Here is a 24855-nt window from a genome sequence, read left to right as displayed (position 1 = left end):
GCCTACAGCACTCATGTCCACATCTTTAATTCATTTATTTGTATTGATGACTGTTTCCCCCCTTCCCGCCCCACCTGATTGTAAGCTCTCTGTGCGCAGGGAACGTGTCCGTTTATTGTTGTATCGTACTCTCCCAAGCGCTTAGTACGGTGCTCTGCACACAGTAAGTGCTCAATAAATACGATGGAATGAATGAATGGAGGATACACAGCTGGTGCCCCGTTGAGCATGCAGGGAGAGATGAGCCCCGAATAGATTTTTTTCTGACTAAACTTTACCACTTTCTCTCCAGAGAAGGAGTTCAGATCGTTAGAGAAAGGTACGTTGAGGTTAGGGCTATGGAAAGAACCAGATCAGGAGAACAGGATTTTGTTCTGATTCCACTTTGGCAAGTGACCAGGGTTGGACTACCCCACTGAGAAGCAGCGTGGCTCAGTGGAAAGAGCACGGGCTTTGGAGTCAGAGGTCATGAGTTCGAATCCCGGCTCGGCCACTTGTCAGCTGTGTGACTGTGGGCAAGTCACTTCACTTCTCGGTGCCTCAATTCCATCATCTGTAAAATGGGGATGAAGACTGTGAGCCCCACGTGGGACAACCTGATTCCCCTGTGTCTACCCCAGCGCTTAGAACAGTGCTCGGCACATAGTAAGCGCTTAACAAATACCAACATTATTATTATTACTTCTTCCATACTTGTTTTGGTCACCTAAGGTTTCACTGTTAATTTCCTCCTACTCGCATCATGACACCACTGTCGGTTCCTTAGCACGGCATTACCATCTATCATCTCTGTTATATCCTCCCAAGCCCTCAGTACAGTGCTCTGCACACAGCAAGTGCTCAATAAATATGATTTATTACCTTGGTGTCCAAAACATCTCTAATCAATCCATCGATCAATCAGCCAACCATACCTACAGAGTAAGTGCTTAGCGAATGGATAGAGCATGGGCCTGGGAGTCAGGAGGACCTGGGTTCTAATTCCGTCTTCGCCGCTTTTCTGCCGTGTGACTTTGGGTGAGTTACTGTGCCTCAGTTACCTCATCTGTAAAATGAGGATGTAGACTTTGAGCCATATGGGTGACAGGGACTGTGCCCGATCCAATTACCTTGTATCTACCCTGACAGTATGGTGCCTTGCATCATGGTAAGTGCTTAACAAATACCACTATTATTATTATTATCATTGCCGTATCATTATCTCGTAGGGATATCGTGACATTCAAATGAAATAATTCCTGTGAAAACAAAGCATTATACAAAAGGCATATTACTGTTTGGATTTCCTTTTCGTTGGCATTTTTGCCCCAAAGCTGTCCCGAAACCACTTTCTCATCTGATGGGGTCCCAACTGACTTTAGTCCAGGAGAAATTGCTCCACTCACCTTCTCTGGTTTCTCTCCACACTCTGTCACATACATCTTCCCCCTCTAAACTGTAGGCTTGTTATCTACAGTCTGTTACACGGCACTCTCCCAAATGCTTAATACAGTGATCGGCACACAGTAAGCACTCAATAAAAATGATTGAATGGACGGGAATATGTCTACCGGGTCTGTTGTATTGTACTCTCCCAAGTGCTTAGAACAGTGCTCAGTTCACAGTAAACTCAATAAATATGATAGCTATCTTCCTAAAAGATTAAAATCTCACGTTTGGCAGATACGTGGCTCTATGTGGACTTATCAATCAAACAGTCAAACCATTTCCCCTACCCCTCCTCCCCTCTGGGTTTGTGCATTTGGCTGTGCAGCCCTTAAGCACTTGTGAATGAACCCTACCCCAAAGCGCTTACAAGCATATCCTTATACTCTACTATTTCTCCTATCCTTAATTTGTTTCAATGGCCATCTCCCCCGTAGACTGTTTTTTCCTTGTGGGCAAGGATCATCTCTACCAACTCCATTAAATTGTACTCTCCCAAGCGCTCAGTACGGTACTCTGCACACAGCAAGTGCTCGATAAATGCCTCCTAGTACAGTATACACAAATATGTGTGGTTATACACTGGTCTTGGATAGTATCGTACTTTGCAAGTGTTTAGCTTAATGCTCTGCACACAGTAAGTGCTCAAAAAATATGATTGGTCTAAACAAGAGAAATCTGAAAAGTGAGCCCCTTCCCACCAGCTTCAAAAAACTGAAAACTGTGCCTTGTTGAAAAACAAATCTTCCACTGAACTTGAGGTACACCCAGCTGTTTGACTTATGAAAGACGGAGCATTTGATGATTGAGATAGAATTCTTAATGGAAACCCGCCGATGGATGTCCTTAAGCTGGACTCTGGTCTAACCATTCTTTACCCCAGTGGCTGTCTCAAACGCCTGACTCCTCGTAGACTGAAACAGCTGCCTCTCTGAGAGCTGCCCTTGGTCTCAAGTTACCCCGGGGGCATATGTCACCATTTTCTACTTTATTCAGCTGAAATGGAATTATGGTACATTAAAAATAAAATAACACATGGGAAAAAGAACACTAAAAGTGAAATTGTAATCAAACCGGTCACAGATCTTCCCATGAAGGAGCTCCACAAGTGTGTTACGTATTATCTCACGGGGGTTTTGTTAATTAGCTGCTTTTCCCCCTGGGACGACAAAGAGAAATTCTAAAACCATTTCAGATACATTAGTTATTAAGGTTCCCAGATTTTTTTTTTTCGGTACATCTGGGAAAACCTGCATTTGCATACTAATTCAGATTTGAATTCAAGAGGTTGGGCCTCCTAGTACTTAAGGAGATAAAGTAAATGAATTCAAGCAAGATAAAATAAATGAATTCAAGCGACATGGCTGCAATTCAAGTCAAAGCTCATCCTTGAGGCTGACTTCTACAATATGCAGCCGAGTTTGAAACTGTAAGAGGCTGAGGGATGGGGGGGCACTGGGAAGATAATTCATTAGGAAGATCTCAAAATGTCTGACTGATGCTCAGCTCTTCTCCTAAGGGGTTCACTGTAGCAAGGAGATGGCTTAATAAATACGATTGAATGAGTTTACCTGAGGACAGACAGAATTTTGTCCCTCACCTCCACCTAGATTGGCTTGAAAAAACCTGGCATCTAGCTTTCAGCTTGGTGACTTGGGATCTGGAAGCGAACCCTCCTCTTATAAGGAACATTGGTTTTGCAGTTTCCCTTTTTGCTTCCTTTTCTCAGATTCTGTTCCCAGTGAAAAAGCAAGGGTATCCGAGTGTAACTGAGATGATGGATGAGATGTAACCACACTTAGTCAATCTTCCCTCCCTCCCTCCTGCACTGTTTACTAGTAAGGTGAGCTCCTGGCTGTGTTACTGGGTTTGCACCGTACTGAGCCCGTCTAGTTTTGGAGTTTTCCCTTTGGCATCTGGATCTCCCCAAAGTCTTTCCTCAAGGGGAAAAAGCCCTCTCCTGATTGTTCCCTAGCAGGCCGCTCCTGTCTTCAGGAGTGCCTCCCCGGCAATGACCTGTCCGTTGTTGGGGATTCTACTCTGCCAGGCCTTTATCTAGTTCATTCGATAGTATTTATTGAGCGCTTACGGTGTGCAGAGCACTTTCCTAAGCGCTTGGAAAGTACAATTCAGCATTCTGTTCTTCAGGGGGTGTGTGTACAGTGCTCTGCACACAGTAAACGCTCAATAAATACTATTGAATGAATGAATGAATTTCACGATCTCATGCAGCAGCTCTTTGGGTATCCTGCTGTCATCCTGTCTTCCGCTTGTCAGCCTGTCCTTTCTAAGGGACACTGATTTCAGAACCAAAGCTTTTATTTTTTATCTGATTTCTCTTTGGCTCAGCCCATTTTGTCCAGGTTCTCTGTTGGCAGGCTCCTTTCGGGCACACATTCCCCCAGAACGGTTTGCCGGCTCCCCTCTTGTCTGCTGTGGGACCTTGGGCAAGTCACTTCACTTCTCTGTGCCTCGGTTACCTCATCTACAAAATGGGGATTAAGACTGAGCCCCATGTGGGACAGGGACCATGTCCAATCTGATTATCATATACCTACTCCAAGTGCTTAGAACAGTGCCTGGCACATAGTAAATGCTTAACGAATACCAATAAAAAAATTGGAAGTGAATCTGAATCCAGAACAACGTGCTCCGTGCTCTCAATTGAATTCCGTTTAAAAGATGAGGAGAGTCATGGGATGGCATGAAGACCAGTTGAAAACATCACTTGCAAATAGCATATAGGCTTTGGTTAGGCCTATTAGTTTATTCATTGGCCAGGTCTCTATTCAATAAAATAAATACTCCTCTGGAGATGAGAAAATCCCAAATCTAAATGATTCTTAAAAGCTTCTGCATTACTAGCACTGTACTCACCCAAGCATTTAGTACAGTCTTCTGCACACAGTAAGCGCTCAGTAAATACCACTGACTCATAGTCCCATTTTTCACTAAAAGAGAGAAACTTGAAACTAGTTCTTTTTGTTGACATTTACACGCATCAGTTTGTATGCCATTTGTTGGAGGTTGTGCCAGAAAAATTATTATTTTTGGATAATAATGGTAACTGTGGTATTGAGAAGCAGCATGGCTCAGTGGAAAAATCCCGGGTTTAGGAGTCAGAGGACATGGGTTATAATCCCGACTCCACCACCTGTCAGCTGTGTGACTTTGGGCAAGTCGCTACTTCTTGGCACCTCAGTGACGTCATCTGTAAAATGGGGATTAAGACTGTGAGCCCCATGTGGGACAACCTGATTACCTGGTATCTACCCCAGCCCTTAGAACAGTGCTCGACACATAGTAAGTGCTTAACAAATACCAACATTATTATTTACTATTATGTGCCAAGCCTGGGGATAGATATTCATTCAGTCATATTTATTGAGTGCCTACCGTTTGCAGAGCACTGTACTAAGAACTAGGGAGAGTACAATACAGCAGAGTTGGTAGACATGTTCCCTTTTCCAGTGAATAGTAAATGTCTTTATTAGTAGAGAGCACTGTTCTGAGCACTGGAAGAGAAACAGCGTGGCCCATTGGAAAGAGCCACGGACCTGGGAGTCAGAGGACCTGGGTTCTAATTCCGGTTCTGCCACTCATATGCTATGTGACCGTGGGCCAGTCATTTGACTTCTTAGTGCCTCCGTACTTTAGCTTTAAAATGGGGATTAAGATTGTGAATCCCATGAGGGACAGAGACTGTGCCCAACCTGATTTTTGTGTATCCATCCCAGTGCTTAGTACAGTACCTGGCACAAAGCAAGCGCTTAAATGCCACTATTTACTATTATTATTATTATTTAATAAGAGTACAAGGGGGGAAATTAGTTATGGCCACTCCCTCTGGAGGCTCAAAATCTCTAGGCTAGATTTAGGCTGCGTGTTTGAATGAATGGTCTTCTGAGCGGTTTCTTTAAACACATTTGGATGAATTTGATATCCGATGTCAACATTCTTAAGACTACCCTTCCACCTAAATTCATAGCTGCAGTGGGAGGTTTAAGGAGCTGTTTCTCTCCTTCATAACGTTCTGAAATGTGATCTAGCAAGGCCACATCTCCCAGGGAACAGTTAGAAGAAAGGGAGATTTCAGACATTTGAAGAAAAAATTGGAGTGAATACGTTCGACAAACATCTGCCAACCTTAATCCCATTCTTTTCACTAAAAAGCAAATTAAAAACTTCAACGTAATTTACATCGATTTCTCTATATTGACTTTTTCGCTATTAGTGGTTATGAATGTTATCTTTTTATGATAATGCTGTACTTTAAATGAATGACATGACCAGAAATGCATTATTTTAAAGGGAAATAAAATATGAATCTTTAATAAAATCCCAAATCTGTCGCTCTTAAAAAAATTCTGGCTTAATAGCACTGTCTAAACTGGTGAAAGGTGTTTGATCAGTGGTGTGTCTGTGTTTTTTTTAGTGGTATTTGTTAGGCACTTACTATGTGCCAGGGACTATATCCAACCTGATGACTTTCTATCAACCCCAGTGTTTAATAATATGCTTGGCACTTAATGAGCACTGTAACAAACACCACAACAATAATAATAATAATAATTATTAGTATGATGGGCAGAGAAGGTTCTGGTCCCGGAAAAAGATTCAGCATTTACCCTGAAAAGGCAGACAGTGAGTTCAAGCTTTAAAGTTTTTAGACTCTTAGTCTGAGTTAAAGCTATAAGTTTCTGCTTTGTGGGCTGGGATTTAATATTGTTCTTTACACTTGCTAAAAACTGGGTTCCCAAAGGTGTTGTGAAGCTTAGTGAGATTATATATTTAAAGCCTCTTGAGCTTTTGGGATGGCAGAGCCCAAATTCTTCATATTGCACTAAAACCCAACGTAGCAATGAAGGCTAACCTAGAGAGAGAGCCTTTCTATTGACGTCGTGGCTTCCGAATCATGGAGCCAATGGAAAATGATGGGTTAGGTTCAAAAGTCGCATTTTCAGTTTGTATGCTGAGGCTGCTCAGCGTCCAGGATAATTAAGGTGGCATATTATTATATCATTATGGTATTTAAGTGCTTACTATGAGTCAAACACTCTCCTAAACTCTGGGGTAGATACAAGATCATGAGTTTGGACACAATTCCTGTCCCAAGTAGGGCTCTCAGTCAAGAAAGGAGGGAGAAGGATTCATTCATTCATTCAGTCGTATTTATTGAGCGCTTACTGTGTGCAGAGCACTACAGATCGCTGCCCACCAGGAGCTTCTGGTCTACAGAGAAAAAGCACGGTATATTGGTTAGAGCATGGGCCTGGACTCAGAAGGTCAGTGTGTTCTAATCCCAGCTCCACCACTTGTCTGCTGTGTGACCTTGGGCGGGTCACTTCACTTCTCGATACCTCAGTTTACCTCATCCGTAAAATGGAGATTGAGACTGTGAGCCCCACATGGGACAGGGACTCTGTTCAACCCAATTTGCTTGTGTTCGGCGCTTAGTACAGTGCCTGACACATAGAGGGACTTAAGTACTTTCATTATTATTATTATTAGTATCATTACAGTGGCGTGCCTCTCTATGCTGATACTACATTGACATTTTATTTTAATTCCTAACCTGATTTTAAATATATCATTTATTTCTGGATGATTCGTTCATTTGATCGTATTTATTGAGTGCTTACCTTGCGCAGAGCACTGTACTAAGTGCTTGGGAGGGTCCAGTGCAACAATAATCAGACACATTCCATGCCCACAGTGAGAAAATCAGGAATCCATTGTAGAGGTCCTTCGCCTTTAAACAGAAATTCCACATCTTCTGTGTCATGCCTTAGTCAACAACTATTCAGACCGTAGCAAATAACTGTGCAGACTAGGGGGAAAAAGTTGAGAGCAACTATTTTCCTGCCAATTTCATTATATTCCTGACTCTCGTGTGAATAACACCTGCAAGACAAAGCTGGTTTGAGACAGAAGAGTTATTATTAGTCGAGAGAGTGGGCAGGAAAGGAGGGTGGGAAAGAACGTGGAGCTGATTCCTGTCAAGGCTGGAAATTTTGATGACAAACGGCTCCTAGCAGTTGTTTGGCTTTGTGTTTGCTGCAAGCTCCCTTCATGCTGTCAACCAGATGGTGGTAATAATAATAATCATACTACCGGTGATATTTTCTAAACGCTTACTATGTTCCAAACACTGTACGAAGCGCCGGGGTAATAATAATGTTGGTATTTGTTAAGCGCTTACTACGTGCAGAGCACTGTTCTAAGCGCTGGGGGAGATACGGGGTCATCAGGCTGTCCCACCTGACGCTCACAGTCTTCATCCCCATTTTACAGATGAGGGAACTGAGGCACAGAGACGTGAAGTGACTTGCCCACAGTCACACAGCTGACAAGGGGCATGGTCGGGATAGGGGTTGATACAAGATCATCAGGTCCCATGTGGGCCTCGCAATTTAAGTAGGAGGGAAAACGAGTAACGAATCCCCATTTGGCACGTGAGGAAACTGAGGCACAGAGAAGTTAGATGACTTGCCCAGGGTCATCCAGCAGACAAGCGACGGAGCCGGGATTAGGACCCGGATATTCTGACTGGAAACTCGTTGTGGGCAGGGAACTTGCCTGCCAACTCTGTTGTACTCTTCCAAGTCCTTAGTACAGTGCTCTGCACATAGTTAACACTCAATAAATACCACTGATAGATTGATTCTGACTCTCAGGTCCTTGCTCTTTCCACTAGGCGACACTGCCTCTCTGGGGTGACTCTGCCTCACTGACACTCCCCCTCGACTCCCCCAGACCGTGAGCTCGTTGTGAGCAGAGAATGTCACTGTTTTCGTTGTATTGTACTTTCCTAAGCGCTTGGTACGGTGCTCTGCACGCAGTAAGCGCTTCAAAAATACAACTGAATTGTACGGATGAAAAATTGAGAGAATCTGAAGCTCTTCCCCCTGTGAATGTCTTGGTTCCTTCCCATTCTGCCACTGCTTAGGGTTTCATGAGGACATACTGGAGGATCTCAGATCTGATTTCTTTTTTTAAAAAATGTCTGAGTGTGAGAAGCAGGATGGCCCAGAGGAAAAAGACAAGGTCTAAGGGTCAGGTAACCCGAGTTCTAATCCTGGTTCCACCGCTTGACTGCTCTGGGACCTTGGGCAAATCACTTCTTGGTATCTCAGTTTTTTCCTCTGTGAAATGAGGATTAAATACCCGTTTTCCCTCCCCTTACTTAAACCGAGAGATCCACGACAGACGGGGGCTCCGTCCGATCCGACTGCGTTGCATCTACCCCGCGCTTAGCAGGGTGCTCGGTACTTAGTTAACATTTACTAAATTCCACGTGAATATTATTATTGCTGTTGATGCCCGTAGAAGAAAGAGGGAAGACGCTGTAGGTTAGATTGGGGTGGGATCATTTTAGGTATTTTTGCCTCTAAAACCTCACTACAACTGAAAGGGATTCATTTCCTTTTTAATCTAATTGAGCAGTGCAGGCAGCCGTTTAGTCAGCGACTTCCTGGAATATCCAGCTTGTCAAGCTAATCAATCCATCAGTTGTATTTACTGAGCACTCCTCTCTGCAGAGCACAGTACCAAGCACACGATATCAATACCTGTTCTCCCTCTTAGACTGCGAACCCCAAGAGGGAAAGGATCTTCGTCTGACCTGACCCGATGACTTTGTCTCTTCCCTGGCATTTAGTACGGTGCTTGGCGCGTGACGAGCACTGAAATAATACCGCAGTTACTGTTATTACTGGTAGGGCCAGTTCAACAAGGGCAGAAATGCCTAACTCAATTCAACATGCAGATCCCCTCTAGATTGTAAGCACCTTATGGGCAGGGACTGTGTCCATTTTATTGTACTCTCCCAAGCACTTAGTACAGTGCTCTGTACATAGTGCTCAGTAAATATGATTGATGGGTTGATTGATCAAATCAGTGAAAGGTGCTTCATGGATCTGCCTGCTCTCTGAAACTCAGTGGCCTTCACCTCTTGAGCCGCAGTAAGAGTGTTCTTTGAATGAGAGATTTTTGGGGGGGGGGGTTAATCCTCATAGCCATATGACAGAGTTACTGTCTTGGAAACTATTTTCCATCTCTGAAGCTGCCGAGTGCTATTTGGACATCCTTCATGCTTGAACTCTGACCCCGATATTGAAGGGGATCCTGTTGCTGTTGCTATTTATGCTCCAGGAATTCTTAAATCCTCTGGTTCAGAACTCTCCATTAGCAGTGGCCTAGCGGATAGAGAACGAACCCGGGAGTCAGGAGGACCTGGGTTCTAATCCTGGCTCCGCCACTTAATAATAATAATAATAATAATGTTGGTATTTGTTAAGCGCTTACTATGTGCCGAGCACCGTTCTAAGCGCTGGGGTAGACATAGGGGAATCAGGTTGTCCCACATGGGGCTCACAATCTTAATCCCCATTTTACAGATGAGCTAACTGAGGCCCAGAGAAGTGAAGTGACTTGCCCACAGTCACACAGCTGACAAGTGGCCGAGCCGAGATTCGAACTCATGACCTCAGACTCCAAAGCCCGTGCTCTTTCCACTGAGCCACGCTGCTTCTGAGCCACGCTGCTTCACTGAGCCAGCAGCCACTTGACTGCTGTGTGACCTTGGGAAATTCACTTCACTTCTCTGGGCCTCAGTCACCTCATCTGTAAAATGGGAATTAAGACCGTAAGCCCCATGTGGGAGAGGGACTGTATCCAACCTGATTAGTGTGTGTCTACCCCAGCGCTTAGAACAGGGCTTGACACATAGTAAACACTTAACAAATACCGTCACCATCGTCAGCAGTGACTCCTAGACCGGAAGCCCTCCGGGTTCTTGGCTGGAAATTGTCTGTTTGTGGGGTTGTGCAGGATTTAGGTGGAGGGAAGTTCTTTTGGGGCTGAAGATGGGGTCCTAGTCTCGCCATGTAGCTGAGAGGCAAATTTACACGTGACCCTCTGAACACCTCAAAATTTGCCAAATGGTCCTCTGGCCTAAAAATTTGCCCAGCCCCTACTGTGGAGGATGGGTTCCATGGGGGACTAAGACAATGGAAATGAAACGTCATTCCCCCCACCCAGCCCACATATTCCACAGGAATGACATTAAATATTGGTTATGAGGGTGGATTCGTTCATCTGAGGTTCTTTGGTTTCACAGTTTTACGGCGAATATTGGAACCAAATTCAGGAGTCTTTAGCATAGCCCCTCCATCGCCTTCGGAAAGCCCGTAGAGTATTTTTCATGAAAGTTTAATAGGTTAACTTCAAACAAAGAAAGGGATGTCCAATGAATTATTGAATAACAAATCGTTCTCAGATGTTTATTTTGAAGCTCTGTTTTTCTTAAACCCAAATGTCGTGAAATGTTTGCTTTCTACCCCTCCCCCCGCAGAATTCCCACAGAGTAGAGCAGCCGGTTCCGTGAGACTGGACAATTGTCTCCAGAGTCTACAACGAATCAGGCAGTGGGTCAAATAAAAGGCAGCCATTAGGCAAGAAGAAATGGAAAAAGTCTGTTTTTTCTGTCTCTTCTCCAACTTTTAAAAAATGGGAATCTGTGCTCCCTTTCTGGACTGTAAGTTTGTTGTGGGCAGGGAATGTGTTTATCAGACACATCGAGAAGCGGAGTTGCCTAGTGGATAGAGCATGGGCCTGGGAGTCAGAAGGACCCGGCGCCGCTCGTCTGCCTTGCGACCTTGGGCAAATCACTTAGCTTCTCTGTGCCTCAGTTCCCTCATCTGTAAAATAGGATTAAGACCACGAGCCTTGTGTGGGGCAGGAACTGTGCCCAAAATGATTATCTTGTACCTACCCCACTGCTTAGAACAATACCTGGGACATAGTAAGCTCTTAACAAACACCTCAATTATTATTATAATTATTATCATAAATATTACCAGTCTCTTGTATTATGCTCCCAGGTACGCAATATAGCGCTCTGCACGGCGTGAGCACTCAAGCAGTCGATATTTATTGGGCCCTTATTGTGTGCAGAGCACCGTACTGAACTTTTGGAACAGCATGGCTCAGTGGAAGAAGCACGGGCTTGGGAGTCAGAGGTCATGGGTTCAAATCCGGGCTCCGCCACTTAGCTGTGTGACTTTGGGCAAGTCACTGAACTTTTCTGTGCCTCAGTTACCTCCTCTGTAAAATGGGGATTAAGACTGTGAGCCCCACCTGATCACCTTGTAGCCTGCAGTGCTTAGAACAGTGCTTTGTACATAGTAAGCACTTAACAAATGCCGTCATTATTATCTCCCCCTCCCCTCCTGTCCCCTTCACCCTCTGCTCTTACCCCTTCCCCTCCCCTCAGCACTGTGCTCATTTGTTTATATTATTTATTACCCTATTTATGTTGTTAATGAGGTGTACATCCCCTTGATTTTACTTATCTTGATGATGTCTTGTTTTGTTTTGTTCTGATTTGCTTTGCTGTCTGACTCCCCCATTTAGACTGTGAGCCCGTCATTGGGCAGGAATTGTCTCTATCTGTGGCCGAATTGTACATTCCCGGTGCTTAGTACAGTGCTTTGCACATAGTAAGTGCTCAATAAATACTACTGAATGAATGAATGAGTGAACAAATTTTGGGAGAGTACAATACAGCCGAGTTGGTAGACATGATCCCTGCCCACAGTGTGCCATTGATTGAGGAGGAATTTGGGGGTTGGCAGGTCCTTTTTATGCTATTTAAGTGCCTATTATGGGTCAAACACTGTTCTAAGCACTGGGGTAGGTACAAGTTAATTAGGTCAGACAGAGTCCCTGTCCCACATGAGGCTCACAGTCTAAGAAGGAGGGAGAAGAGGTATGGGATCCCCATTTTACAGTTGAGGAAACCGAGGCCCAGAAAAGCTAAATGACTTGTCTAAGGTCACAGAGCCAGAAATTGGCAGAGCCAGGATTAGAACCCAGGTCCTCTGACTCCCAGGCCCGTGCTCTTTCCACTAGGTTATGGTGCCTAATCTAGTGCTGTGGGGAGAGAGAGTCTGGACTGGATCCATGTGTAATTTGCTGACCAGAGAAAGAGGTTTGTAGCCTGGTGACTTTTGAGAAACTATCTGCGGGACTATTCTATTCAACAAAGTAAAGAGAATGTCCCAGAAGCCCTCATGGCTTGTGTGCAGAAGTGATGGGATTACATTCATCTGTACTTCCCCACAGAAGCCCACTTCCAGCAGAGATGGATTACGTTCAGGCATTCCCTTCTTTCTTACCCTCTTCTTCCAGAACATCAGTTCTGCTCATTACTTGGGAGGCAGCAAAACTGGAATCCATGGGGCCTGGAAAGGGCAGTTAATGAGCTGTCACAGATTAACCCCATGCCAGGTTTGCCAGAAGACATCTCCTCTGTGGAATGGAGGATTTAAGGACAATATCCACCAAATCATCAAAGAAGACAGGCAGAACTCAGAATAAGGGAATGGAAATCAGGGAGAGTAACTGGAACTTTTCCTCTCTCGGGGTGGCACCTGGAGAGTTTCCAGTCCTCTACAAGTCTCAGCTAGAGGAGGGAGAGTCAAGCAGAGGCCTAGCCATTCCATTCCTAGCTTGGGCAGTGGCTAGCGAGTGGAAGACAATCTGCTACAAATCCAAACCCCACCCATGCTGGAGAGTCGAGGGTGGAGACTCAAATTTACCGTGTTTTTACCAAGAAAACTCTCTGCATCCACTACCAGAACGATTGCAGATGGAGAGCGGGGCGTTCCGGGAGAGCTACGTCCTGGGCGTCGCAATGGGTCGGAAACGACTCGAGGGCCTAAGACAAGACTGGAACTCTGCTGGGCAGACGGTAGGGCAGATTAAATAAAAAGGGCTTTCCGCTCTCACCGCTCTACTTGCACTGCTCCGGTTCTGGCAGTGAAATGGTCTACACCTCTGACGGCGAAACCTGTAGCTGGAGAATACCGAACTCGGTCCAAGGGGCTGTAGGTCAAAACAGCTAGAGAAAACTTCCAAGCATGTGGTCTTCAGGAATTCACGGCTGCCATTTTCGGCTGGCCAGCTATGCTAGAAGGGGGTAGGGATGCCATCTGTCTGACCTTGAGTGGTTCAGTTAGGGGTCTTGTGGGACCCTCTTCTCTCACAGTCTGTCCCACGTCATCAGGGACAAACCTGAGCTTCCGCACACGGTAAGCGCTTCATAAGTACGACTGATTAGGCCACCTGGGAATCTAGTCTTTGAAGACAGCGGATCATTTGTCCGCCGTGTTCAGTGAGGGCCGATACAGAGGAAGGGGGCTTCGGTTAAAGCAGGACAAGACTGTGGCTGGTCGCAAGGCAGAACATCTTGACTGCCAGCGTGATAATAATTATGGCATTTGTTAAGTGCTTATTACGTGCCAGGCACTGCACTGGAGGGGTTACAGGCATATCCGGTTGGACACAGTCCCTGTCCCATGTGGGGCTCGTGGTTTCGATCCCCATTTCCAGATGAGATAATTGAGGCCCAGAGAAGTTAAGTAACTTGCCCACAGGCACACAGTATTCATTCAATCGTATCTACTGAGCGCTTACCGTGTGCAGAGTGTCGTACTAAGCGCTCGAGACAAGTGGAAGAGCCTGGATTAAAACCCATGACCTTCTGACTCCCAAGAACATGCTCTATCCACTACGTCACGCTGATGAGAAGATGCCTGCCCTGACTGGTTTAGTCCTTTCCTTCCTACGGGCAGGGAGTTGGATTAGAGATGGTCTCGAGGTCCCTACAAACTTCGGATTCTGCGACACTCTGGATTTAATGGGAACGGTGAGCGGGCTCCGAGGGGAACTTTGGAGAAGGCCGGGTTGCCATCCGGATGGTGCCGGGGGAGGTCGATCGGTGAGGGGATGGGACGCGGTTACAGGCCAGGTTTGGAGCCGGCCAGAGAGATGGAAGAATTCGATCCGGGGAACATCAGTCCCTGATAAGGAACCCATGGCAAGGAAGTGATTTTTGGAAGACACGAGTAAAGAGAGTTCCATTTCAAGGAGCAGCTCTGATGCGCAATTTAACATTGTCACCATGGTGCATGTACCGGGCAGGCTATTTGGGAATAGACAAGAGGAGAAGCATCGTGGTCTAGTAGATACAGCACGGGCCTGAAAGTCAGAGGGACCTGGGCTGTAATCCCGGCTCTGCCACTCGTCTGCTGTGTGACCTTGGGCAAGTCACTTGACTTTTCTGTGCCTCGGTCGCCTCTTCTGTAAAATGAGCCCCAGGAGGTAATAATAATAATAATAACGTTGGTATTTGTTAAGCGCTTACTATGTGCAGAGCCCTGTAGATACAGGGTAATCAGGTTGTCCCACGTGAGGCTCACAGTCTCAATCCCCATTTTACAGATGAGGTCACTGAGGCACAGAGAAGTTAAGTGACTTGCCCACAGTCACACAGCTGACAAGGGGCACAGGGACTGTGTCCAACCTGATTTGTTTGGAGCCACCCCAGTGTGCAGTACAGTACACATAGTAAGAGTTTAAGAAATACAATTATTATGATGATGATGATGTGCTGTGAGGCTGAGAGAAGAATGAATAAAGGGTGAGAATCAAAGTGCAAAGGTGACACAGAAGGGAGTGGGAGAAGCGGGAATGCGTCTGTTTACTGTTATATTGTACTCTCCCAAGTGCTTAGTACAGTGCTCTTCACCCAGTAAGTGCTCAGTAAGTACCACTGAATGAATTAAATGAATGAAGAGGAAATGAGGGCTTAGTTCCGGAAGGTCTTTTGGAGTTGGGCTTTTAAGAAGCCTTTAAAGGTTGACTGTTGTGTGACCTTGGGCAAGTCACTTTACTTAGCTGTGCCTCAATTTCCTCATTTGTAAAATGGGGATTAAGTCTATGCGGGGACAGAGACTGTGTCCAACCTGATTAACTTGTGTCTACCCCGGTGCCTGGCACATAATAACCGCTTGAATACCATAGAAATGACAAGACATTTTGGAATTTTCTGGGATCAAAGTGTTACTCCTGGTCTTACAGGAGCAAGAGAAATGCATTTGCAATCTTCCTTGGTTTGTGGATTTCGTGTGCATGACCTTCACTGGCAAGGGCCATTTCAATTGAGTTGCCTACCTGAACAATTTTGAAAACAACTTCAATCCTGGCAAAATGTGTTGGGGTAGCTCGAATCGCTAAAGTTGAAGTCAGGACCTAATTAGCAGGGGTGCGTGCCCGGATCAAGTCAGGACTGTTTTCCCAGTCACCAGTGGGGACCAATGTACCGATACACTCTAGTTCCTTTTAAATCGACTCACAGAAGTCGGGAGAAATGGCACTAACGCAGACGATCTGTCTGAGTGAAACACCGTTACATTATCCAAATGAAAAATGGCCCTATCAATAAAGAGATTAGAATCGAGTGAACAAAAGAACATCAATCCTGTATTCTGCACTATCCTCATAGCTCCTTCTGACTCCCTTGGGTGCTTATGACTGTCAAGCCTAAGATGCATAAACACGCAGGAAGAAAAAAATAACTATTTTATCTTGTACCAGCAGAAAATACTGGGGCAGCAGGAGGACTTTTGCACCTTAATTCATGGTTACCATACTTCCATCATCCTCCTCCTCCTCCTCAATAATTCCTTAAGTGCACAGCCATCTGCCAAGCACCACACTAGACGCTGGTGAAAATTCAGCGGAAAGAATGAATTCTTGATCTTTCATCTTGTTCTGAAAAACGATAGTATTTTATGGCTACGACCATCTCTGAATTTTAGAGGAGTATCAACGGTTTTTGAGATAATATAGAATAATTGTACTAATTTCCCACTCCCCATGATCCGAGTTCCTTCTGACCTGATTACTTTTAAAGTAGACGGGACAATTAGACCACCGCCGGAATGGAAGGAAGTGGCAGTTTAACAAACCAGGCAGTTCTCTACCAAGTTGGCCGTAAAGTAATGCACGATCGATCATTCGATCGTATTTATTGAGTGCTTACCGTGTGCAGAGCACTGTGCTAAGCACTTGGGAGAGTAAGATACAACGGAGTTCATTCAATCGCATTTATTGAGTGCTTACTGGGTGCAGAGCACTGTACTAAGCGCTTAGCACTGTACTAAGTTGATGGACCCGTTCCCTGCCCACATGAGCTTACAAGCTGGAGGGGGAGATGGACATTTTATTTAAGTAAATAAATTATGGATATGAGCATAAGGGCTGTGGGGCTGAGGGAGGGATGAATAAAGGGTCCAAATCCAAGTGCAAAGGTGACACGGGAGGGAGTGGGAGAAGAGGAAAGGAGGAGACAGTGAACTAAAGCACTTAGTACAGTGCTTTGGGCTCAGTAAGGGCTCTGTAAATGTGATTGAATGAATAATTACCCTGGTGGGGGTGGGAGGAGCATGTAGGAATGGTTTTTGGGTTCAGTCAGGGATGAGGTCCAGGGAAGATTCAACCCCTTGAGCGCCTTTGTAATCTTTCCCCCGGCACTTAATAATAATGATAATAATAATAATAATAATAATAACGGCATTTGTTAAGCACCTTCTATGTGCAAAGCACTGTTTTAACCACTGGGGGGATATAAGGTGATCAGGTTGTCCCACGTGGGGCTCACGGTCTTCATGCCCATTTTACAGTTGAGGTAACTGAGGCCCAGAGAAGTTAAGTGACTTGCCCAAAGTCACACAGCGGACAAGCGGCGGAGCCGGGATTTGAACTCATGACCTCTGATTCCCCAGCCCGTGCTCTTTCCACTGAGCCACACTGCTTCTCTCATGTCCATAGCCTTAAATTCTGTCACTTCCCCTGTCTTTATTTTAGTGTCTGTCTTCCTCACAAGTCAGTAAGTTCCGTGAGGGGAAGGTGATGTCTACCAACTCTCCCAAACACGTAGTACAGTGCTCTGCCCACAGTAAGTGATCAATATACACCATTCATGGACTGGTTGAACAGAAAGATTACAGGGGGCTGTAATTACAGCTGTCACGAGGACCTCGGGAACAAATCAGTCAGAGGGTGAAAGGATAGTAGGTACTTTGGAGAGGAAAGATTTAGGAAGGTGGAAGGAATAAGTGGGGTTCCCAGATAAGGGGTGTCCAATATTTCCATCCCAACTTGGCTTTATTCATTCAATTGTATTTATTGAGCGCTTATTTTGTGCAGAGCACTGTACTAAGCACTTGGGAGTGTACAGTGTAACAATAAACAGACCCATTCCCTGAGCACGAGGAGTTTACAGTCTAGAGGGGGAGATGGACGTGAATATAAATAAATAAATTACATATGTGGACATGGGTGCTGAGGGGCTGCGGGGGGGAGGGGGGCGAATAGAGGAAGCAAATCAGGGTGATGCAAAAGGGAGTGGGAGAAGAGGAAAGGAGGCCTTAGTCAGGGAAGGGAAGGCCTCTTGGAGGAGAAGTGCTTTCAGTAAGGCTTTGGAGTGCGGGGAGAGTAATCGTCTGTGGGTTATGACGGGGGAGGGCGTTCCAGGCCAGGGGTAGGACGTCCCCGGAAGCGGGCCGAGGTCTCGGGAGTCCTCCCCGCACCTCTTCCTATGTTCACTCTGGTGCCACCGGGCACTGGGGCAAGTAGATTTCCGATGACGGAGTCACGGTTGGCAAGCCACCGCCTCGGTCGCCATGCCGCTCCAAACCTCGCCTCACGTTTCTTCGCCGAGGAAGACCAGGCCAAAGCAAGCCAGGCTCGAGGAAGATGCCTAACTGAGCAGTGGAGGGAGCTGCCCACCACTGACAGAGTCTAAAACCGCCTGCCAGCTCTGAGATGTCTTGATTACTGACCCTGTCCAGTCCATCGAGATCTAACTCTGACTGCCAGAAAAGCTAAAGGGCTACCCTTGCTCCCTAAGAGAGGGGAAACTAATCTGTTCTCCTGACCTCTAAGTGGATATAATAATGATAATAATAATGGGTTTTGTTAAGCACTGACTCTGTGCCAAGCACTAGGATCGTCAGGTCCCACATAGCCCTCCCAATCGAAGTAGAAGGGAGAACGGGTATCGAATCCCCATTTTGCAGTTGAGGGAACGGAGGACCGGGGAAATGAAATGACTTGCTCAAGGTCACACAACAGGTATGTGGCAGAGCCGGGGTTAGAACCCAGATCCTCCGACTCTGAGGCCCGTGCTCTTTCCAGTAGGTCGTCCTGCTTCTCGAGTTTAGACAAGTAGCATCGGACCACGCATTCATGAGGAGGTGGTGCTGGGCCAGCCGGCTGTAACCACGTGGATCTCATGCTGAGTGTTTTTTGAAGCCTAAAGGGAAGAGATCATGATCCAATAGGCCCTGGGATCTGGAAGAAGTTAGTGGAGTTTTTCTCTGGAAGTGATTCACAAGAGAGAGGCTATTTCTGGGTTTCCTTTGACCGTTAATATGGGCCGGGCTGCCGGGCTCTGCCTAGGAACACGGTACACGTGATCGCCGACGCGTCAGCCGGGACTCACCGAAAGCAGAGACTTTAAGTCAGGGCTCATGAGTTCGAATCCCAGCTCTGCCACTTGTCGGCTGTGTGACTGTGGGCAAGTCACTTAACTTCTCCGTGCCTCAGTTCCCTCATCTGTAAAATGGGGATTAAGACTGTGAGCCCCACGTGGGACAACCTGATTCCCCTATGTCTACCCCAGCGCTTAGAACAGTGCTCGGCACATAGTAAGCGCTTAACAAATACCAACATTATTATTATTATTATCCTTGCGACGGAGAAGGGAACGCTCGGCTGAATCTTTTCCCAATCCCTTGCTTCCCAAGGAATTTCTGGGAAATGCCGGTCTGTTTGAGAAAGATGAGCTCTCTAGAGGCAGCAAGTTTGGCTTGGCTAGTTTCCAGCCCTACTCCTCTTCAATGTCCTAATGCCTGCCAGAGGAGAGGGTAAAAGCAATAGTCTCTCTTAAGGGTCTATCCTATGCAGAGCACTGTACTAAGCATTGGAAAATAGACATGGGTGAGAATTAGACATGGTCCCCGACCCCCGAGAGGGTCCAAATTTTAAGAGGTTTAGATGAGGAGGTTGCATCTTCCCAGAATCAGGTACTGAGTGATCGACCAGAAGGATTCACCTAATTGCAGGCAAGTTTACTGTCTACTCCTTTCACTTCGCCCTTAGGGCTGGAAGAGCAAGTCGGGGTGGGGAGGGACAGGATGGCCGATATCACTCCAGCTTGTCAATCAAGCAATCAACCGTACGCATATGAGCAGCGAATGGGTCTGCTAATTCTGTTGTACTCTCCTAAGCGCTTAGCACGGTTCTCTGCTTATAGTAAGCGCTCAATAAATCCCACTGACTGGGTGCTTACCGTACTAAGGGCTTGGTGGAGCTTGACCACCTTCACCTTCTAAAAAGCAAAGAGTCAGAACTTAGAGTGAGGGTACCCAACTCCAATCAATCAGTGGTATTTATTGAGCGCTTACTGTGTTCAGAGCACTGTACTAAGGGCTTGGGAGAGTTCAGTCCAACAGAGTTGATAGACACATTCCCTGCCCCAAACCAGTCCACATGACTAGTCTTTGCACTAGTAGGTAATGATTTGCTTAAAGGACTCTGTCAAGTCACATAACTTCGGTCCCATGGTTTTTTTTAATGGTACTTGTTAAACATTTACTGTATGCCAGACACTGTACTAAGAACTAGGGTAGATACAAGCTAAACAAATTGGACACAGTCCCTGTCCCACTTGTCCCTCATAGTCTTAACCCTCATTTTACAGATGAGGTAACCGAGGCACAGAGAAGTGAAGTGACTTATCCAAGGTCACACAGCAGCCCCGTGGCAGAGACAGAATTAGAACCCAGTTCACACTACTTCTTTCCACTGACGGAAGTCCCCAAGGAGGTTAAACCCAGCCTTGTCTACCGTCAGTACGTCTTTATAACGAGAAGAAATTGTGCTAGTGACTCACCCGGTGTTGGGCCGCTCATTTCGGCAAATGCCTAAGGAGGCTCCCCGGAAGACACCCCTAATTCGCGCCTCCTTCATGAAGAGGAGGATTTTTTATTTAATGGTATTTATTAAGTGCTTACTCTGTGCCAGGCACTGTACTGCGCTCTGAGATAGGTTCAGGTTACTCAGGTTGGACATAGTTCATGTCCCAGATGGGGCTCACAGTCTTAGTCCTTAGATGAGGTAAATGAGGCACAGAGAAGGAGACTGAGTTGCCCAAGGTTGCATAGCAGACAAGTGGAAGAGCTGGGATTAGAACCTAGGTCCTTCTGGCTATCAGGCCTGTGCTCTATCCACTAGGCCGCTTTGCTCCTCATAATCTTATAGGATGGAATCTGTTGAGAAACAAAATGAACAGAAAGAATTTTCCAAACGTTCTTCTTTCCCAGTCAATCTGTGGTATTTATTGAGCACCTACTGTTCGCAGAGCACTGAACTAAGTGCTTGGGAGAGTACAAGACAATTGAGTTGGTAGACATGATCGCTACCCACAATTTTTGTATATTTGTCATCATCAGCATCATCCATGGTATTTATTGAGCGATTACTGAATACAGAGCACAAAGTACAAAATAGTCAGAAGACAAGACGAGTCAGTCGTATCTATTGAGTACTTACCATGTGCAGAGCACTGTAGTAAGTGCTTGTGAGAGTACGATAGGACAATATAACAGACACATTCTCTGCCTACATCGAGCTTACAGTCTAGAGATAGTTGTCGAGTCCTGGGCACTCATTCACTGGCCATGAGCCACTAAGAGGACAGCTATCGATGAGCAGCCCAACACACCAAGTGACAGTCCCTTTCTCGCAGAAATATTTCCCTCTGTTGGCAATGGCAGCTGCTCCATTACCGTCCTTGACTCTTTTTATAATTCTGCCTCCTTGATTCATGGTTCGCTAAAGCTTTTCCTTAAGACGCTTTGGTTTTAGTTGCCGCGACAAGTGCCTACCGTAGGTCTTTGAACAAATCACTTCAATTTCCTGGGCCTCGGTTTCCTCATTTGTAAAATAGGGATGAAATACCTGTTCTCCCTCCCTCTTAGACTGCGAGCCCTGGGTGCAAGAGGGGCCGTGTCGGATCCGATTAACTTGTTTCTACCCCGAGTGCTTGGCATGTAATAAGCACTTAAACACCAGAAATTATTATTATGATTGCTAACGATAATAATAAGAGCCTCCTCATTCTTGATGCATTCCACATCTATCTGCCTTGTGCTGTTGCTGTCCACATCCTGACCACACAGCCTTGGAATTGGGCCTCAGTGTGCCCTTAGCCCTTATCTAATGCCAACCTACCACAGTGCCTCCATTTCATCTCTCTTTCCACTGACCGCTTGCCCACAACCTCCCTCTGTCCTGAAACTCCCTTCCTTTTCACATATGAGAGTCCACACACTCTCCCCACCTTTGAAGTCCAATTAAAATCGCATCTCCAAGAGGCCTTTCCTGACTAGGCCATCATTCCCTCTAGGCCCTTTCCCTTCTGCATCCCCTAAGCACTTGGATCGAACACTCGCTATTCACCCCACCCTCAGCACCACAACATAAGCTTGTTGTAATTATTATTACAATAATAATGATTATGATATTAAGCACTTACTATGTGCCAGTACAATCGATCGATTGACGTTTTCAGTGGTATTTGTTAAACGCTTACTATGTATCGAGCACTGTCCTGAGCTCGGGACCGAATGATCGATCGATTGAGGTGAGCAGTCTTCAGGATGCACAATGGAGAGCTGAGCTGATTTTGTGCAAATCGATAGTTGGATAGTGGACCCCAGCCAGGATCGTTAATGAGCACGATGCCAATTCAAGCCTTCTGCTAGGGATGTGAAGCGGGGACAAGGATTCCAATGAGGCCCCAATCTGATCACCGTCACACCCTCAAGCCTGGAGCAGGTTGGTGTTCGCTGCGTGTCAGACCCGGAGGCTAATCAGAACTTGAGTCAGCATCGTTTTTATGTGCCCGTCTGCATCTCTGGGGAGTATAGAAACCTGTCTGACTGGATGACTAGGCTTTCTTCTCAAAGATTCAATTACTCACAGATAGTCGGGCCTAAAATAGTTTTCTGGGAAATCATGGAAACGTGTCATAACCTCTGGAAGACTCTGGCATCATTAACCCATCAATTAATAAATATTAATTTTCCAAGGGCAGAGAGAAGCCTGTTGCTCACCGTTCTCCACCCAGAGCCAGCATCATTCTGTAGGTTCTCTATATTCGTTAGAGAAACAGTGTAACTCAGTGGAAAGAGCCCGGGCTTGGGAGTCAGAGGACTTGGGTTCTAATCCCGGCACTGCCACTTGTCAGCTGGGTGACTTTGGGTAAGCCGCTTCACTTCTCTGGTCCTCAGTTACCTCATCTGTAAAACGGGGATTGAGCCCCACATGGGACGATCTGATTGCCATGTATCTACACCAGTGCTTAGAACAGTGCTTGGCACGTAGTCAGCGCTTAACAAATACCATCATCATCATTATTATTATGTGTATTTGGAAGCTGACCTGTGTTGAATAGAGGAGGAGGTGGTATTAAGAGTGAAACTGGGATTAGGGTTTGAAGTCAAACGCTCACTAGAATTCAGCCACAATAAATCAAAGCAATGATATTTACTGAAAGCCTACTGAGGGCCTTTTGAGAGTACTAAGCTCTTGGGAGAATAATTATAATTACGGTATTTGTAAAGTGTTTACTGTTTGCCAAGCACTGTTCTAAGTGCTAAGGTAGATGTAAGACAATCAGGCCAGACAGAGTTCCTGTCCTCACATAGGGTCCCCAGTCTAAGGGGTGTGGGGTGGAAATAGTTAATCTCCATTTAACAGATGAGGAAACTGAAGCAAGGAGAAGTGAAGTGACTTGCTCAAACTTCATAATACTGTAGGTAAGTGGCAGAGCTGGGATTAGTTCCCAGTTCCCCTGACTCCCAAGTCTGGAATGAAACAACAGAGTGGAACGAAACAGAGCCCAGGACCTAATTCCTGCCCTTGAGAATCTGACAATCTAATGGAAGTTGTCATATCTTATTCAATCTTACGTGCCTTATTGAAGGCACATCTCCTCCCAGACGCCTTCCCAGACTAACCCCCACTTTTCCTCATCCCCCACTCTCTTCTGCATCACCCTGACTTGCTCCCTTTGCTCTTTCCCGCCCTCCCGGTCCCACAGCACTTTCGTATATGTCTCTGTAATTTGATTTATTGGTACTGATGTCCGTCTCCCCTCCTCTAGACTGTGAGCTCGTGGGCAGGGAATGTCACTGTTTATTGTTGTACTTTCCCAAGCGTTTAGTACACAGTGAGTGCTTAATAAATGAGACTGAATGAATGCGTGAATAATCTGTAATCGTGCGTTAGGAACTACACACGTCTGTTGTTGCTCAATGTGTAGTATGTTGAGGACACAGTCAACCTCATTCCATAAGAAATCTCACTCAGTGGGGTTAGATTCAATATAAATGATCTGATTCACTTGTTTTCTGACAAAGGCATTTAGCATTGATGTGAAACGGGAGGCCTTAGGTTTTAACCCAGCAAGACTTGGAAGACTCCTGGGGATATCGATATGTAAATCCTTCCTCTCTTGGTTTCCGTTCTATTAAAGCAGCCAAGATATTGATTGGTTATCCTAGAGGTTGTCAACTTGAGGTATTACACTCCTGAGGATACTTCAAAAGATGTAGTGTAGGGTAAGCAAGGGCACTCAGAAATGAAAAAGGAAAAGAAAAAAAATGATCAAATGAATTTAGCTACAATGCACAGGTAGAACATTTTTATTTAGGCTTTATTTCCACTTTCCATACCTATGGTCAGCTCTAACAGATACTTCTTTCACCGTATGTTTTGGCTAGATCATTGCGGCAGAAGCAGGGGATATTCTTCGGGCCACGCGAACCCATCTAGATATAACGCAACGTGGTGTGGTTGGAAGAAACAACACGCTTGAGCCGTCAGATACAGGGTGAGTACCACATGGCACATTTTTCTTAGCGTGGGGTTCTGGGAGAAATGTTATAGGATAACTGAGAGTGTGTTTAAACTTGATGGTTTTAGGCTTTTAGCCGGCTACTCAAAAAATGAAAATTCACGCGTATGATTGTCACCGAGACAGTTGGTCTTTGGCTTCTTGCCACGATTTGACATCGAGGGGAGAACCCCGGGCTTGGTTCTACCACTGAATAGTAAAACTCTTAGTCTAGTCGGACATACCGGAGTTCATGTCAAGACACTCGTAATGTTTATTGGTTGTATCTGATATAATATCGAGCAGTCCCAGAGTTTGTACTAACCGGTGGTGGCATGATCCGATGTGAAATGTTTTATTTATAGGTTGGTGGTAGAAATGCGATCATCCAGAGGAATGATTTCAGCTTGAAGAGCAACTTCGCGTCATTTCATCCTAAACTAGTGTTGCGCCGACTCTGTCCCTTCTAGACTGTAAGCTCACTGTGGGCAGAGAACGTTATATTCTAATAATAATGATAATAATGTTGGTATTTGTTAAGCGCTTACTATGTGCAGACCAGTGTTCTAAATGCTGGGGTAGATACAAGGTCATGAGGTTGTCCCCCGTGAGGCTCA

The 24855-nt window shown here is 45.7% G+C and overlaps 1 long non-coding RNA gene and 1 other non-coding gene across 2 annotated transcripts in view; both read left to right on the top strand.

Annotated features, from left to right (window-relative positions):
• The window catches only part of LOC114815516, a 160270-nt gene that overhangs the window by 62390 nt on the left and 73025 nt on the right, over positions 1–24855 (top strand). Inside the window, exon 2 of the long non-coding RNA XR_003763301.2 lies at positions 24126–24235. This is a non-coding gene — a long non-coding RNA (uncharacterized LOC114815516). The remainder of the gene's footprint in view (positions 1–24125; positions 24236–24855) is intronic.
• On the top strand, positions 12843–12980 carry LOC114815734. Its single transcript, XR_003763536.1, has one exon. It is a non-coding gene; the product is annotated as a small nucleolar RNA SNORA7 (small nucleolar RNA).

This window comes from Ornithorhynchus anatinus, chromosome 12 (assembly GCF_004115215.2).
Source record: "Ornithorhynchus anatinus isolate Pmale09 chromosome 12, mOrnAna1.pri.v4, whole genome shotgun sequence".
Taxonomy (NCBI): domain Eukaryota; kingdom Metazoa; phylum Chordata; class Mammalia; order Monotremata; family Ornithorhynchidae; genus Ornithorhynchus; species Ornithorhynchus anatinus.
This window is presented reverse-complemented; position numbering and strand designations above follow the sequence as displayed.